Source organism: Pongo abelii, chromosome X (assembly GCF_028885655.2).
Source record: "Pongo abelii isolate AG06213 chromosome X, NHGRI_mPonAbe1-v2.0_pri, whole genome shotgun sequence".
NCBI classification, from domain to species: domain Eukaryota; kingdom Metazoa; phylum Chordata; class Mammalia; order Primates; family Hominidae; genus Pongo; species Pongo abelii.
Genome location: NC_072008.2, coordinates 77,342,209 through 77,360,863, shown reverse-complemented (window position 1 = coordinate 77,360,863; position 18,655 = coordinate 77,342,209). Strand labels below are relative to the sequence as shown.

Below are 18,655 nucleotides of genomic sequence, written 5' to 3'. Positions count from 1 at the left end.
ATTGTATTGACACTTACAGAGAGACGTGTGTGTATGTGGCACTTTACTAGGCATTCTGAAGAAATCCAAGTTAAATAGAAAAAAGATTACCTAATATATTGGAAAGCACACTGCTCAAAGTCAGGACACCTGGGCTCTACACCTAGTTTTTCTAACTTGGCTAACTGACTTGGACTGATTACCCTCCCTAGGCCTCAGTTTCTTCATCAATAAAATGAACAAAGGATACAACTAGACAGTCTCTAAATTCCTTTTCAGCTTTCTAGAAATTCCCCTGTCTTCAAGGGACTTACAGTCTAGAAACATTAACAAAATTAGAATAGAGAACAACATTAGTTATGGTACCAATGGAATATATGTATGAGCTGAAAAGACTTATCAGTAGAAAGAAATTAATCATGGAAGTCTTGGCAGAAGTGAATTTTAGAGCTAGTTCTTAAAAGAAGTGGCAAACAGATTTTTAAAAAGGTGGAAAATTGATGCTAATAGGTTTAAAACAAAAGGCTGAAGAATCAAGAAGAGGGCTCACGCTTCTCTAACGAAAGTAGCAACCCAGAGGTAGATGTCTCTCAAAGACAAAGGGCTTGTGAAAAGGCTCTTCCTAGGTGCTTCTTGGAGTTAGAGGAGAAGTTCTTTGGAGTGTTTGTTTGTTTAATTTTTTGTTTGTTTTTGAGACAGAGTCTCGCCCTGTCACTCAGGCTGGAGTGCAGTGGCGCGATCTCAGCTTACTGCAACCTCCGCCTTCCCAGTTCAAGTGATTCTGCCTCGGCCTCCTGAGTAGCTGGAATTACAGGCACCTGCCATCATGCCCAGCTAATTTTTGTAGAGACAGGGTTTCACCACGTTGGCCAGGCTGGTCTTAAACTCCTGACCTCAGGTGATCTGCCTGCCTCGGCCTCCCAAAGTGCTGGGATTACAGGGGTGAGCCACCGCGCCTGGCCACCTTCTAGAGTTTTATGTTAACATGTCAAACTGCAGTAGTCTGTTTGAGAAGGATTGCTGGGCCTTCTTCAGCATTTGGGACTTTGTTTGATATTTCTGTAGTACTTAATCCACATTGAAGAAGAAGGATTTTTTAAACTCTGAAGTTATCAGTCCTCTGTCTGAGAGAAATGAAGCCACTGTGGTAGTAACTGCCAATGCATCACTCACAAATCAATTGTTCATGCAATCAACTGTGACCTTAGGTGCTCTTGAGTGAAGAGAAAACAACACTGTTTTTCAGAATAAAACACAGCACAACTTCAGCATATGCAGGTTAAGATAATAACAGAATTTTTCCATCAAATTGACAGATTTTGTGGCCAAGGAGGTCCTTGAAAAAGTTTACTACTAGAATTTACTAGTTAGGCAACAGAGCAAAGGAAACCAATGTTTTAGTAATGAGTCTTACATGGTTTTAAAAACAGAGACAAGCTGCCTTTTGTTAGCTTTTGCTTGCTTGCCTGCTTGCTTTTTTTTGTTTGTTTGTTTGTTTGTTTTTTGGTTTTTGTTTTTTAATAAAGACAATGTCTCCCTATGTTGCCCAGGCTGATCTTGAACTCCTGGGCTCAAGGGATCCTCCATCCTCAGCCTCCCAAGGTGCTGGCATTACAGGCATGTGCCACCACATCTGGCCTCTTTCTTTCTTTCTTTCTTTTTTATTATTATTATACTTTAAGTTTTAGGGTACATGTGCACAATGTGCAGGTTGGTTACATATGTATACATGTGCCATGCTGGTGTGCTGCAACCATTAATTCGCCCTTTAGCATTAGGTATATCTCCTAATGCTATCCCTCCCCCCTGCCCCTTCCCCCCACCCCACAACAGTCCCCAGAGTGTGATGTTCCCCTTCCTGTGTCCCTGTGTTCTCATTGTTCAATTCCCATCTATGAGTGAGAACATGCGGTGTTTGGTTTTTTGTCCTTGAGATAGTTTACTAAGAGTGATGATTTCCAATTTCATCCATGTCCCTACAAAGGACATGAACTCATCATTTTTTATGGCTGCATAGTATTCCATGGTGTATATGTGCCACATTTTCTTAATCCAGTCTATCATTGTCGGACATTTGGGTTGGTTCCAAGTCTTTGCTATTGTGAATAGTGCCGCAGTAAACATACATGTGCATGTGTCTTTATAGCAGCATGATTTATAGTCCTTTGGGTATATACCCAGTAATGGGATGGCTGGGTCAAATGGGATTTCTAGTTCTAGATCCCTGAGGAATCGCCACACTGACTTCCACAAGGGTTGAACTAGTTTACAGTCCCACCAACAGTGTAAAAGTGTTCCTATTTCTCCACATCCTCTCCAGCACCTGTTGTTTCCTGACTTTTTAATGATTGCCATTCTAACTGGTGTGAGATGGTAACTCATTGTGGTTTTGATTTGCATTTCTCTGATGGCCAGTGATGATGAGCATTTTTTCATGTGTCTTTTGGCTGCATAAATGTCTTCTTTTGAGAAGTGTCTGTTCATATCCTTCGCCCACTTGTTGATGGGGTTGTTTGTTTTTTTTCTTGTAAATTTCTTTGAGTTCATTGTAGATTCTGGATATTAGCCCTTTGTCAGATGAGTAGGTTGTGAAAATTTTCTCCCATTTTGTAGGTTGCCTGTTCACTCTGATGGTAGTTTATTTTGCTGTGCAGAAGCTCTCGAGTTTAATTAGATCCCATTTGTCAATTTTGGCTTTTGTTGCCATTGCTTTTGGTGTTTTAGACATGAAGTCCTTGCCGATGCCTATGTCCTGAATGGTAATGCCTAGGTTTTCTTCTAGGGTTTTTATGGTTTTAGGTCTAATGTTTAAGTCTTTAATCCATCTTGAATTAATTTTTGTATAAGGTGTAAGGAAGGGATCCAGTTTCAGCTTTCTCCATATGGCTAGCCAGTTTTCCCTGCACCATTTATTAAATAGGGAAATCTTTCCCCATTGCTTGTTTTTCTCAGGTTTGTCAAAGATCAGATAGTTGTAGATATGCAGCGTTATTTCTGAGGGCTCTGTTCCGTTCCATTGATCTATATCTCTGTTTTGGTACCAGTACCATGCTGTTTTGGTTACTTTAGCCTTGTAGTATAGTTTGAAGTCAGGTAGTGTGATGCATCCAGCTTTGTTCTTTTGGCTTAGGATTGACTTGGCGATGTGGGCTCTTTTTTGGTTCCATATGAACTTTAAAGTAGTTTTTTCCAATTCTGTGAAGAAAGTCATTGGTAGCTTGATGGGGATAGCATTGAATCTATAAATTACCTTGGGCAGTATGGCCATTTTCACGATATTGATTCTTCCTACCCATGAGCATGGAATGTTCTTCCATTTGTTTGTATCCTCTTTTATTTCCTTGAGCAGTGGTTTGTAGTTCTCCTTGAAGAGGTCCTTCACATCCCTTGTAAGTTGGATTCCTAGGTATTTTATTCTCTTTGAAGCAATTGTGAATGGGAGTTCACTCATGATTTGGCTCTCTGTGTGTCTGTTATTGGTGTATAAGAATGCTTGTGATTTTTGCACATTGATTTTGTATCCTGAGACTTTGCTGAAGTTGCTTATCAGCTTAAGGAGATTTTGGGCTGAGACAATGGGGTTTTCTAAATATACAATCATGTCATCTGCAAACAGGGACAATTTGATTTCCTCTTTTCCTAATTGAATACCCTTTATTTCCTTCTCCTGCCTAATTGCCCTGGCCAGAACTTCCAACACTATGTTGAATAGGAGTGGTGAGAGAGGGCATCCCTGTCTTGTGCCAGTTTTCAAAGGGACTGCTTCCAGTTTTTGCCCATTCAGTATGATATTGGCTGTGGGTTTGTCATAGATAGCTCTTGTTATTTTGAGATGCATCCCATCAATACCTAATTTATTGAGAGTTTTTAGCATGAAGGGTTGTTAAATTTTGTCAAAGGTCTTTTCTGCATCTATTGAGATAATCATGTGGTTTTTGTCTTTGGTTCTGTTTATATGCTGGATTACATTTATTGATTTGCGTATATTGAACCAGGCTTGCATCCCAGGGATGAAGCCCACTTTGATCATGGTGGATAAGCTTTTTGATGTGCTGCTGGATTCGGTTTGCCTGGCCTCTTTCTTTCTTTCTTGTTTTGTTTTTTTGAGACAGAGTCTCTGTCTGTCACCAAGTCTGGAGTGCAGTGGTGCAATCGTAGCTCACTGCAGTCTCGAACTCCTGGGTTCAAGGGATCCGCCCACCTCAGCCTTCTAGGTAGCTAGGACTACAGGCACGTGCCACCATGCTTGGATAATTTTTGTATTTTTTGTAGAGATGAGGTCTTGCTATGTTGCCCAGGCTGGTCTCAAATTCCTGGCCTCAAGTGATCCTCCCACCTTGGCCTCCCAAAGTGCTGGCATTACACATGAGAGCCACTGCACCCCACCTGCCTTTTTTTTTAAGTTCAAAATAAAGACAATGACTGCTAGGAGAAAAAAAATGACCCTCTCCCCTCCCAGGTGCGGAGTGAAAGGAGAAAACTAAGCTTCTCTGAACGAAAGACTTCTAGGTCCTCTTGGGCTTAGCAAGTTGAGAAGAAAAGTAGTGTGGCTTCATAGAAAGGGCTTGCTTCTATGAATCACATCCAGTTTATTATGCAATTAAATTAACTGCAGAAAGCCTACTAGGGCCTGGGTCATTTTCCAGTGGAATACTCTGCTTCTTATTACTGTTTTGCTGCCAAAGGAAGTACACTCTGTTTTGACCCAATCATGACTGCTTCTGGGCTGCACACAGACGTGGGGATACCCACATATATCACCTTAACTGTTTTAGACATCTTTCAGCTGATCCTGCATGGAAACGGACATGCCTGTGATAAATATAAATTACAGAGAGTCTCTAGAGATTGCCCCAGTTTAGGTCTGAATTCCAGGGTGTTCTTGGTATATCTAGAACCTCCCTGTAGATGGACTACAGGCATTTAGGCTACAAACTTACATCTAGCCAGCATTTACCTATTATAATCACAATATTTGCTTAAACTTCCAATCTGTAAATATATGTACAGATTCATACATGCCATTTATTCATTGAATAAGCATTGATTAAGCACCTACTATATATCAAATGTATGTTTATCATCACCAATAAGCAGAGATATAGAAATTGAAGCAAGATATATTGTTTCCCCTACCAAGTTTGAAAAAGATTCTTTATTTCAAAATATCCAGGTGGTGGAAGGATTACAGTGAAATTAGTACAACCTCTTTTGAAAACTTTGGAAGTGTTAAGAATGGGAAAAAATGTTCATACCAGTTGGCCCAGTAACAATATTCTTGGCAATCTATTCTAAGGAAATAAACAAATTCTACCTGCAAGAAATTTATATCTTAGGAGTAAGACAGCAAATAATTGCATTTGAAAGCTAAAAAAGGATTCTACAAAAGAAGAGTAACGAAGGACTAATACTATTAGATATTACGCATCCAAAACTACAATAATGAAAACACTGGTACAAAAATTAGACAGATAGGTTATAGTACACCCCCCCAACAAAGAGACCAATTATATAGAATTTAATCTATTACAAAGGGTGCATTGCAAGTGAATGGGAGTTGAAAGGTCTGTTGAGTAAATGAATGGTATTGTGACAGCTTGTACCATTATACCCTCATCTACTGTAATAAACTAAAATGAGTGACAGCTAGATTGAAGAGTTAAATATTTAAAAAAGCAAATTTTAAAAACTAGAGTGAATGGATATTTATCAAGCTTCTAAAGGGGAAGAATTTTCTAAGCTTAGAAAATAATTTTTTAAAATCATGAAGGAAAAGATCAAACCTGACTGTATAAAATTTTAAAACCAAAATAACTTTTAAAAGTTTTTTTGGCTATTTTTAAAATCTAAACACAGACTGAAAAAGCCTGTGTATCATAAATATGACAAAGTGTAATAGGCTTGTATTATCTAACCCACTCCTACAATATAATGTATAAGAAGAAATCTGCACAAAGAACACCAATAGACAATTTACAAAGGAGTTTAAGGACAACTGGAAAACATCGGAAAATGTTCATCACTACTAATCAAAGAAATGTAAATTAAAACCATTAGGTAAGCCTCTTTTTTTTGAGACAGAATCTCACCTCTGTCGTCCAGGCTGGAGTGCAATGGTGTGATCTCGGCTCACTGCAATCCCGCCTCCCGGGTTCAAGCGATTCTCCTGCCTCAGCCTCTTGAGTAGCTGGGATTGCAGGCGCGTGCCACCATGCCCGGCTAATTTTTGTATTTTTAGTAGAGACGGGGTTTCACCGTGTTGGTCAGGCTGGTCTTGAACTCCTGACCTCATGATCTGCCCGCCTCGGCCTCCCAAAGTGCTGGGATTACAGGCATGAGCCACCACTTTTTAAGCCTAAATTTAACAGAATTGAAAAAGATGGTACTCAGTTTCCTAGTGAGTGTGGTTTGGAAGAAAGCATTTTGGTAGCCAATGTGTATTAATGCCCTTTGATCGGGTAATCTTACTTCTGGGAGTGTGGCCTAATTTTTTTTTTTAAATATGGGAAACAAACTATTTTCGTGAAGGTATTTATCAGTGTTATTTATACAATTTTTAAAACTAAAATAACATGAATGCCTAGCAATAAAGGAATGGTGAATCTACTCCCTAGAATATTATCCTATTGTTTTACTGTTTTTCTTCTGTGCAAAAGCTTTTTGTTTTTATTTATTTATTTATTTATTATTTACTTATGAGACAGGGTCTTGCTCTGCCACCCAGGCTGGAGTGCAGTTGCACGGTCTCGGCTCACTGCAACCTCTGCTCCCCAAAGGTCAAGCAATCCTCCACATCAGCCTCCTGAGTAGCTGGGACTACAGGCACATACCACCACACCTGGCTTTTTTTGTAGAGATGGGGTCTTGCCATGTTGTCCAGGCTGTTCTCTAACTCCTGGGCTCAAGCAATCAGCCCACTTTGCCCTCCCAAAGTGCTGGGATTACAGTTGTGTGCCACCATGCCCAGCCTTATGCTATTATTTTAAATAATGATTATAAGGATTATAGGGAACTTCAGATAAACACTTTATGTGTGTCAATAAAAAAGCAGGTCTTGGCTGGGTGCAGTGGCTCATGCCTGTAATCCAAGCACTTTGGGAGGCTGAGGCAGGTGGATCACCTGAGGTCAGGAGTTCAAGACCAGCCTGGCCAACATGGTGAAACCTTGTCTCTACTAAAAATACAAAAATTAGCCGGGTGTGGTGGCAGGCACCTGTAATCCCAGCTACTCGGGAAGCTGAGGCAGGAGAATCGCTTGAACCCAGGAGGCAGAGGTTGCGGAGAGCTGAGATCATGCCACTGCACACCAGCCTGGGTGACAGAGTTAGACTGTGTCTCAGAAAAAAAAAAAAAGCAGGTCTTAAAAATGTATGCACATTGTAATCCCAGCTTTGTAAAACATATATGAAGAAAAAAAGACTGGTGGGAATGATAACAGTGGTTATCTTAGAATAACAATAATATAGTGGCAGAATTATTTTTTCTCCCAAATATTATTTTTTATTTTTTAATTTAATTTTCTTTTTACAACTTTTTATTTATTTTTTTATTTCAATAGGCTTTTGGAGAACAGGTGGCATTTGGTTACATGAGTAAGTTATTTAGTAGTGATTTCTGAGCTTTTGGTGCACCCATCACCCGAGCAGTGTACACTGTACCCATTGTGTAGTCTTTTATCCCTTACCACCCCCATCCTTTCCCCCGAGTCCCCAAAGTCTAATGTGTTGTTCTTATGCCTTTGTGTCCTTATAGCTCATCTTCCACATGAGTGAGAACATACGACGTTTGGTTTTCCATTCCTGAGTTACTTCATTTAGAATAATAGTCTCCAATTCCATCCATGTTGCTGTGAATGCCATTATCTCATTCCTTTTTATGGCTGAGTAGTATTCCATGGTGTATATATACCACATTTTCTTTATCCACTTGTTGATCGATGGGCATTTGGGCTGGTTCCATATTTTTGCATTTGCAAATTGTGCTGCTATAAATATGCATGTGCAAGTATCTTTTTCGTATAATGACTTCTTTTTTTCTGTGTGGATACCTAGTAGTGGGATTGCTAGATCAAATGGTAGATCTACTTTTAGTTCCTTAAGGAGTCTCCACACTGTTTTCCATAGTGATTGTACTAGTTTACATTCCCACCAGCAGTGTAAAAGTGTTCCCTTTTCACCACATCCATAACAACATCTATTATTTTTTGATTTTTTGATTATGGCCATTCTTGCAGGAGTGAGGTAGTATCACACTGTGGTTTTGATTTGCATTTTCCTGATCACTAGTGATGTTGAGCATTTTTTCATATGTTTGTTGGCCATTTGTATATCTTCTTTTGAGAATTGTCTATTCATGTCCTTAGCCCACTTTTTAATGGGATTGTTTGCTTTTTTTCTTGCTGATTTGTTTGAGTTCTTTGTAATTCTGGATATTGGTCCTCTGTCAGATGTATAGATTGTGAAGATTTTCTCCCACTCTGTGGGTTGTTTGTTAACTCTGCTGATTATTTATTTTACTGTGCAGAAGCATTTTAGCTTAATTATGTTTCATCTATTTATCTTTGTTTTTGTTGTATTTGTTTTTGGGTCTTTGGTCATGAATTCTTTGCCTAAGCCAATGTCTAGAAGGGTTTTTCCAATGTTATCTTCTAGAATTTTTATACTTTCAGGTCTTAGATTTAAGTCTTTGATCCATCTCGAGTTGATTTTTTGATAAGGTGAGCGATGTGGACCCAGTTTCATTCTTCTACATGTGGCTTGCCAATTATCCCAGCACCATTTGTTGAATAGGGTGTCCTTTCCCCACTTTATGTTTTTGTTTGCTTTGTCAAAGATGAGTTGGCTGTAGGCATTTGGCTTTATTTCCAGCTTCTCTATTCTGTTCCATTGGTCTATGTGCTATTTTTATACCAGTATCATGCTGTTTTGGTGACTATAGCCTTATAGTTTGTAGTCGGGTAATGTGTGATGCCTCCAGATTTGTTCTTTTTGCTTAGTCTTAGTTTTGACTATGTGGGCTCTTTTTTGGTTCCATATGAATTTTAGGATTGTCTTTTCTATTTCTGTGAAGAATGATGGTGGTATTTTGATGGGAATTGCACTGAATTTGTAGATTGCTTTCGGCAGTATGGTCATTTTCACGATATTGATTCTACCCATCCATGAGCATGGAATGTGTTTTCATTTGTTTGTGTTGTCTCTGATTTCTTTCAGCAGTGTTTTGTAGTTTTCCTTGTAAAAGTCTTTCATGTCCTTGGTTAGGTATATTCTTAAGTATTTTATTTTTTCTGCAGCTATTGTGAAAGGGGTTGAGTTCTTGATTTGACTATCAGCTTTGTTGCTGTTGGTGCATAGCACAGCTACTGATTTATGTACATTAATTTTGTATCCTAAAACTTTGCTGAATTCATTTACCAGTTCTAGGAGCTATTTGGATGAGTCTTCAGGGTTTTCTAGGTATATGATCATATCATCAACAAAGAGCGACAGTTTGACTTCCTCTTTACCGATTTGGGTGCTCTTTATTTCTTTCTCTTGTCTGATTGCTCTGACTAGGACTTCCAGTACTATGTTGAATAGAAGTGGTGAAAGTGGGCATCCTTTTCTTCTTCCAGTTCTTGGGGGGAATGCTTTCAACTTTTCCCCGTTCAGTATAATGTTGGCCTTGGGTTTGTTGTAGATTATTACCTTTTATTACCTTAAGGTATGTCCCTCCTATGCCAATTTTGCTCAGGGTTTTAATCATAAAGCGATGCTGAATTTTGTCAAATGCTTTTTCTGCATCTATTGAGATGATCATGCGATTTTTGTTTTTAATTCTGTTTATGTGGTATATCACAGTTATTGACTTGTGTATGTTAAACTATCCCTGCATCTCTAATATCAAACCCAGTTGATCATGGTGAATTATCTTTTGATATCCTGTTGGATTTGGTTCACTATTATCTTGTTGCAGATTTTTGCATCTTCATCAGGGATTTTGGTTTGTAGTTTTCTTTTTTTGTTATGTCCTTCCCTAGTTTTGGTATTAGGGTGATATTGGCTTCATAGAATGACTTAGGGAGGATTCCCTCTTCCTCTAACTTTTGGAATAGTGTCAATAGGATTGGTATCAATTCTTCTTTGAATGTCTGATAGAGTTCAACTGTGAATTCGTCTGGTCCTGGGCACTTTTTTGTTGGCATTTTTGTTGTTGTTGTTACCATTTCAATCTCGCTGCTTGTTACTGGTCTCTTCAGAGATGCTTTATGTTCCTGGTTTAATGTAGGAGGGTTGTATATTTCCAGGAATTTATCCATCTCCTCTAGGTTTTCTAGTTTGTGCACATAAGTGTTCTTAGTAGCCTTGAATAATCTTTGGTATTTCTGTGGTATCAGTTGTAATATCTCCCATTTCATTTCTACTTGAGCTTATTTGGATCTTCTCTCTTCTTTCCTTGGTTCATCTTGCTAATTGTCTATCAATTTTATTTATTTTAAAAGAACCAGCTTTTTGTTTCATTTATCTTTTGTATTTTTTTGTTTGTTTGTTTCAGTTTCATTTAGTTCTTCTCTGATCTTGGTTATTTCTTTTCTTCTGCTGGATTTGGGTTTGGATTGTTCTTGTTTCTCCAGTTCCATGAGGTGTGCCCTTAGATTGTCTATTTGTGCTCTTTCAGACTTTTTAATGTAGGCATTTAATGCATTTGCTAAGAGGCATTTCCCCTTAGCACTGCTTTTGCTGTATCCTAGAGGTTTTGATAGGTTGTGTCACTATTATCGTTCTGTTCAAAGCGTTTTTTAATTTTTGTCTTGATTTCATTGTTGACCCAATGTTCATTCAGGAGCAGGTTATTTAATTGCCATGTATTTGCACGGTTTTGAGGGTTCCTTTTGGAGTTTATTTCCAATTTTATTCCACTGTGATCTGAGAGAGTACTTGATGTAATTTTGATTTTTAAAATAGAGGCTTGTTAAATATTTTCTTAAGTGAGACTTGTTTTGTGTCCTATCATATGGTCTGTCTTGGAGAATGTTCCATGTGCTGATGAATAGAATGTATATTCTGCAGTTGTTGGGTAGAATGTTTTTTTTTTGTTTGTTTGTTTGTTTGAGGTGGAGTCTCGCTCTGTCACCCAGGCTGGAGTGCAGTGGCGCGGTCTGGGCTCACTGCAAGCTCCGCCTCCCGGGTTCACGCCATTCTTCTCCCTCAGCTTCCCTACAGGCACCCGCCACCACGCCGGGCTAATTTTTTGTATTTTTAGTAGAGACAGGGTTTCACTGTGTTAGCCAGGATGGTCTCGATCTCCTGACCTCATGATCCACCCGTCTCAGCCTCCCAAAGTGCTGGGATTACAGGCGTGAGCCACCGCGCCCAGCCTGGGTAGAATGTTTTATAAATATCTGTTAAATCCATTTGTTCGAGGGTATAGTTTAAGTCCATTGTTTCCTTGTTGACTTTCTGTCTGGATGATCTGTCTAGTGCTGTCAGTGGAGTATTACAGTCCCTCACTATAATTGTGTTGCTGCCTATCTCATTTCTTAGGTCTAATAGTAATTGTTTTATAAATTTGGGAGCTCCAGTGTTAGGTGCGTATATATTTAGAATTGTGATATTTTCCTGTTGGACTAGTCCTTTTATCATTATATAATATCCCTCTTTGTCTTTTCTAACTGCTGTTGCTTTAAAGTTTGTTCTGTCTGATATAAGAATAGCTACTCCTGCTTGCTTTTGGTGTCCATTTGCATGGAATATCTTTTTCTGCCCCCTTTACCTTCAGTTTATGTAAGTCCTTATGTGTTAGGTGAGTCTCCTGAAGATAGCAAAAACTCAGTTGGTGAATTCTTATCCATTCTGCCATTCTGTATCTTTTAAGTGGAGCATTTAGGCTATGTTCAATGTTAGTATTGAGATTGAGGTACTATTCTATTCATCATGCTAGTCGTTGCCTGAATATCTTGGTTTTTATAAATTGTATTGTTGTTATATAGGTCCTGTGAGGTTTATGCTTTAAGGAGGTTCTATTTCAGTTTATTTTGAGGATTTGTTTCAAGATTTCGTGCTTATTTTTAGCAATTCTTGTAGTGCTGGCTTTGTAGTGGCAAATTCTCTCAGCATTTTTTTGTCTAGAAAAGACCGTATCTTTCCTTCATTTATGAAGCTTCGTTTCCAGTGGATACAAAATTCTTGGTTGATAATTGTTTTGTTTAAGGAGGCTAAAAATAGGACCCCAATCCCTTTCAGCTTGTAAGGTTTCTGCTGAGAAATCTGCTGTTAATCTGATAGGTTTTCCTTTATAGGTTACCTGATGCTTTTGCCTCACAGCTCTTAAGATTCTTTCTGTCATCTTGACTTTAGGTAACTGATGACTATGTGCCTAGGTGATGATCATTTTGCAATGAATTTCCCAGGTATTCTTTGAGCTTCTTGTATTTGGATGTCGAGCTCTCTAGCAAGGCTGGGGAAGTTTTCCTTAATTATCCCTTCAAATATGTTTTCCAAACTTTTAGATTTATCTTCTTCATTGGGAACACAAATTATTCTTAGGTTTGGACATTTAACATAGTCCCAAACTTCTTGGAGGCTTTGTTCATTTGTTAAAATTCTTTTCTCTTTGTGTTTGACAGATTGGGTTAATTCAAAAGCCTTGTCTTTGAGCTCTGAAGTTCTTTCTTCTGTTTGTTCAATTCTATTGCTGAGACTTTCCAGTGCATTTTGCATTTCTCTAAGTGTGTCCTTAATTTCCAGAAGTTGTGATTGTTTTTTATTTATGCTCTCCATTTCACCGAATAATTTTCCTTTCATATCCTTTATCATGTTTTTGATTTCTTTAAGTTGGACTTCACCTTTCTCTGGTGGCTCCTTGATTAGCTTAATAATCGACCTTCTGAATTCTTTTTCTGGCAATTCAGGGATTTTTGTCTTGGTTTGGATTCATTGCTGGTGAGCTGGTATGATCTTTTGGGGATGTTAAATAACCTCGTTTTGTCATATTACCAGAATTGTGTTTCTGGTTCCTTCTCATTTGGGTAGACTATATCAGAGGGAAGATCTGGGATTCAAGGGCTGCTGTTCAGACTCTTTTGTCCCATGGGGTGCTCCTTTGATGTGTCATTCTCCTCCTTCCCCTAGGAATGGGGCTCCCTGAGAGCTGAACTGTAGTGATTGTTTTCGCTCTTCTGAGTCTAGCCACCCAGCAGAGCTACCCAGCTCCGACCTGGTACTAGGGAGTGTCTGCAAAGAGTGCTGTGATGTGATCTGTCTTCAGGTCTTGCAGCTGCTCCAGTGGAGGTAGCAGGAGAGTGAAGTGGAGGGTCCTTAGTTTTGTTTTTCTTCAGTGCACTGGTTTTGTGTTGGTTGGCCTCCAGCCAGGAGGTGGCGCCTTCAAGAACGCATCAGCTGTGGTCCTATAGAGAGGATGCAAACTTGCTCTGGGGACACCTGTTTAAGTATTCAGGTTTCTCAGGCAGCGGGCAGGGCCATAGAACTCCCAAGAGATTATGACCTTTGTCTTTGTCTATTGGGGCAGGTAGAGAAAGACCACCAGGTGGAGGCAGGGGTAGGTGTGTGTCTGAGCTCAGAGTCTCCTTGGGTGGGGCCTGCTGTGGGGGACGGGGGTGTGGTTCCCAGTCCGGTGGAGTTACATTCCCAGGGGGATTATGGCTGCCTCTTCTGAGTCATACAGGTCTCCAGGAAAGTGAGGGAAAGATGGCAGTCACAGGCTTCACCCCGCTCCCACGCAGCCTGCAGTCCTAGAGGCCGGTCTCACTCCCACTGTGCCTCACCTCCCGCCGTCCCAGCTCCCAACAGCACTGAGTCTATTTCCAGGCAGCCAGTGACCAGGGCTGAGAACTTGCTCCAGACTATGAGCCTCCCTGTTGAGAAAGCAAGCCAACTTACAGTTGTTCGGCATCTCAGGGAGCCTGCAGCAGTGATCCAGTTCCTTCAAGGAGTCTGTGGATTTTCTTGGCTTCCCTGGTATGTTCCTGGGGTAGTTCTAGGAGCAAAAGTTCATGATGTGAGTCTCCACATGCTGCTCTGTCCATCTGAGCAGGAGCTGTAAGCTAGTCCTGCCTCCTAGCCACCATATTAATAGGCAGAACCATTGATGATTTTTTAAACATATTTTTCTCTAGTTTTCAAAATTTCTATAAAGATATTATATTATTTTGTAGCTAAAATTTTACCAAGATAAAGAGAACCCCCAATATTACAGCAAATATAACAAAGGGTTAAAATCTCTAACTGTTCTAATTGATTTTTTTGAACACTAATACTCAGATAAATGAACAAAAAACACAAAAAGACAATTCACAAAAAAGGCAACATTAAACAAGCATGAAAAAATATTTAGTATCACTAATAAGTAGAAGAATTGAAATATTAGCAGTTAGCCCCTGAACAACACAGGTTTGAACTGTGGGGATTAATTTATATGCAGATTTTTTTTCTATAAATACAGTCAGCCCTCCATATCAGCAGGTTCTGCATCTGCAACCAAATACAGATAGAAAATACAGTATTTACCAAATGCAAAACCCGCATATACAGAGGGCTGACTTTTATCATCTGCGGGTTCCATGGGGCCAACTGTGGGATTTGAGTGTGCATGGATTTTGGTATCTGCAGGGGTCCTGGAACCAATCCCCCACAGATATCAAGGGATTGTATATATATTTTTCCCTCCTACCAATATGAGCCAAAGAAAGGAAGATCTTTGATAACATCTATTACTCTTGGTAATCTATTCTAAGGAAGTAAACCGACCCAAAATATGGTAAAAATGTGTTTGTGAAGATGGTACTTTCTCTGTTACTTATAGTAGCCAAAAAAGGGGCAGGAGGGAGACCCAAATATTCAAACAGTAGGTTAGGTAGTATACCGCAACATATCCACTTGAAGGGATATTATAAAACCATTAAAAATGGTGGCTATTGGCCAGGCACGGTGGCTCACACCTGTAATCCCAGTACTTTGGGAGACCGAGGCAGGCGGATCAGAAGGTCAAGAGATCGAGACTGTCCTGGCCAACATGGTGAAACCCCGTCTCTACTAAAAATACAAAACATTAGCTGGGCATGGTGGCATGAGCCTGTAATCCCAGCTACCCAGGAAGTTGAGGCAAGAGAATCTCTTGAACCTGGGAGGAGGAGGCTGCAGTGAGCCAAGATCATGCCACTGCACTCCAGCCTGGGCGACAGAGAGAGACGCCGTCTCAAAATAAATAAATAAATAGGGTGGTTAGTACAACTGCATAAATAGAAGAAATGCTTATCTTATAATGTTGATTTTGTTTTTAAAGGGCAGTTGGCTAAACCTCATATATTCACTTAGATTAGAGTCCTGTAAAGAATATATGCATATGAAAATATCTTAGAGGGAAATAAAACACAATGTTAACAGTGGCTTTGTGAGGATGGTGATATTGCATATGTGATATATATATATATATATATATATATTTTTTTTTTTTTCTTTCTGAGACAAGAGTTTCACTCTGTCACCTAGGCTGGAGTGCAGTTGTGCAATCATGGTTTACTGCAGCCGCAGCCTTCTGGGCTCAAGTGATCCTCTCACCTCAGCCAAGTAGCTGGGACCACAGCCACACACCACCACACCTAGCTAAATTTTTTTTTTTTTTGAAACGGAGTTTCACTCTTTTTGCCCAGGCTGGGGTATAATGGTGCGATCTCAGCTCACTGCAACCTCCACTTCCTGGGTTCAAGTGATTCTCCTTCCTCAGCCTCCCGAGTGGCTGGGACTACGGGCACATGCCACCACACCTGGCTAATTTTTGTACTTTTAGTAGAGATGGGGTTTTGCCATGTTGGCCAGGCTGGTCTCGAACTCCTGACCTCAGGTGACCTGCATGCCTCGGCCTCCCAAGGTGCCAGGATTACAGGCGTGAGCCACTGTGCCCGGGCCACCTGGCTAAATTTAAATTGTTTTTTTTGTAGAGATGGGGTCTCCTTATGTTGCCTAGGCTGGTCTTGAACTCCTGGCCTCAGGTGATCCTCCCACCTCAGCTTCCCAGAGTGCTAGGATTACAGGCGTGAGCCACAGCATCCAGCCCTATATTTTTATATGTACACACTTATATAATATACCCACGTCTTTTCTGTTTCCTATATTTTCTCTAACGTGATTGTATTACTTTTATAAATAAAACTTTTTATAATAAAAACTGCTGGAAACAAGGCAGGAAGTAGTTATAATGCAGTGTGGTCAGAGTGCTAACATTACATACAAGGTAGTGTGGTGTACAGAAGAAGGAATAGGAATTTGCTTTCCCATTGGTGGGGATAGAAAATTCCAAGCAGAGGAAATAATGAAATTCTAGCACCAAGAAAGTACAGAACATTTGTAGAACCACAAGTAGTGAAATGTGGCCAGAGTCTGAGGGTAAATAGGACAAGGTCAGATTATAAAGGTTTTATAAGCTATGCTGAGGAATTGGACTTTTTTCTGTGCTTGATGGGAATTTACTAAAGAATTTTAGGGAGGACTGAAAATGTACTGGTTGGATTGGAGGGAACTGAGACTGGAGGCAGAGGAGGCTTTCACAATCAATCAATTAATGAACATCTATTAAACTCCTTCTGTATGCCTGGCACTGAGGAAACAAAGAGGTATACAGGAGGTTCTTATTACTTGAGGGCAGTTGGTACTGCACAAAAGGCCATTAGTGAATTTATTTAAAAGGGGGACCAAAATTTTAGAGTGATAGTGGAAGGGGTAGGGTTTGATTAGGATGCTAGCTTGAATAACTAAAAGCTATTAAAATATACGTATTTTGTCTCATTTAATAAAATTGAGTGCTAGATATAACAATGCACTAATTCTTAAAACAAAAAATATATAAAAGATTCATGGCTTTTGTTTTGGGCCTAATTTTTCAAACAAAATTGCATGATATTTCAAGATGGTGTGTTTCACTTCCTGTGAGATATTTGTAGCATGATCTTTAAGAGGGCTGATTTTGCCAAAATATTCAAGGACTTCATTAGTGTTCCCAAAGGCTTTTCCTTAATCACTTGGTATTCAAATCATTCTGTTTTGAACCACTTTTAAAATCATTATTCATATTTATTTTTCTCCTCTTCAATTGTGAACTGTTCTACCAGATCTTCATCAGTTTTGTGTGTGTGTGTGTGTGTGTGTGTGTGTGTGTGTGTGTGTGTGTGTATGTGCTGACTTCAAGATATCCAGCATCTTTTTATAAGATTTGTAATTTTACTTTCTGACAGATTTGCATTGAATTGCCAGCTGATATACCTGACAATCCATGAGAGACAAAATGACTGAACAGATGGATGGGGTTAGATTCTGGTATTTAAAGGAGTGGGTTCTTTGAGCTGGGACAGATATAAGTGGTTAGTTCATTAGCAAACACTTGAGGGCAGTTGGTACTGCACAAAAGGCCATTAGTGAATTTATTTAAAAGGGGGACCAGAATTTTAGAGTAATAGTGGAAGGGGTAGGGTTACGACAGCTTTTGTATCCTTAGAAAACCTCAAAGCCTGGGTACTGCTGGGGCTAAGATAATAAATTCTCAGTAATAAGATCTGCCTATTTTAGCAAAGGTCTAGTGCAGTGTTTTTCAAACCAGGGACTGCAACTTGTTGATGGACATTATATCAATTTAGTGGGCCACAATGAGCTTTCTTTCATATGAAGGTGGGTTTCGTGAAACTTGTTCTGGGGTGTGTGTGTGTGTGTATGTGCGTGTGTGTATGTGTGTGTGTTTGTGTGTGTGTTTGTATGTACTAGGTCACAGTGTGAAATGTCAAGCCACTGTAGAGTAGAATGACTGTGAACATTAGAGTAACACCTGGATGTAAATTCAGGCTCCACCACTTACTAGTTATGTGTGTAACCTCAGGGTTATTCCAGGAACAGCATGTGCAGATGCTTAGAGGTGTGAAAGTTGGTGGGGTTGGGGGAACTTCCAAGTTTGTCGTTAAAGCTGGAATCATAGGTTCCTATAGATAAATGGCCAGAGATAAGTTTGGAGAGGTATAAAGAGTCCTTGAATGCCAAACTAAACAGCTTGGACTTGATCCTTTAGGTCAGTGGTTCTTAACCTTTTTTGGTTATGGACCCCGCTGAATTTTCCACGACCAACAAAGGTTTAGAACCACTCACCTAAAGAATGTGTATACATCCCCTAGAAAATCTACATACACAAATTTCTCCTTGTAGTTTCAGAAAGTATAAGGATTTCCTGAAGCCCGTGTATGGGTCCTAGATTAAGAACTTCAGCTTTAGACAGTGAAAAGTCACTGAAAGAATTTTTAGCCAGGAAGAAGTAACGTTGTCAGACATGCATTTTAGGAATATGACTCTAGCAATAGTTGGCAGTTAAACCAGAGGGACGGTGACTGTCCATAGAGAAATCTGTGAGGACATTATTTTGATAATATATCCAAGAAGAGATGAAAGCAGTGGTGATGAGCATAGAGGAGAGAATAAATTCAAGAGCCATTTAGTAGATAGAATAGATAGTAAAGAAGACCAATTAGATATAAATGATAAGGAAGGGGAGGTCTAGATTTCCCCAAGGGAACAAAAATTTATTCTTGATAGAAGGAGGTGAAAAAAACTTATATTTTATGATGGTTTACAGTCCTTCAATGTACCACAGTACGTAAACAGATGTACAGTATATCTGCAGTATTAAAATGTTATGGGGGGGTCAA

At 39.5% G+C, this 18,655-nt stretch overlaps 1 protein-coding gene across 4 annotated transcripts in view; it reads left to right on the top strand.

Moving 5' to 3' along the window:
• The window catches only part of HDAC8 (histone deacetylase 8), a 245,599-nt gene that overhangs the window by 4,716 nt on the left and 222,228 nt on the right, over window positions 1–18,655 (top strand). The gene's annotated exons all lie outside the window — the stretch shown is intronic.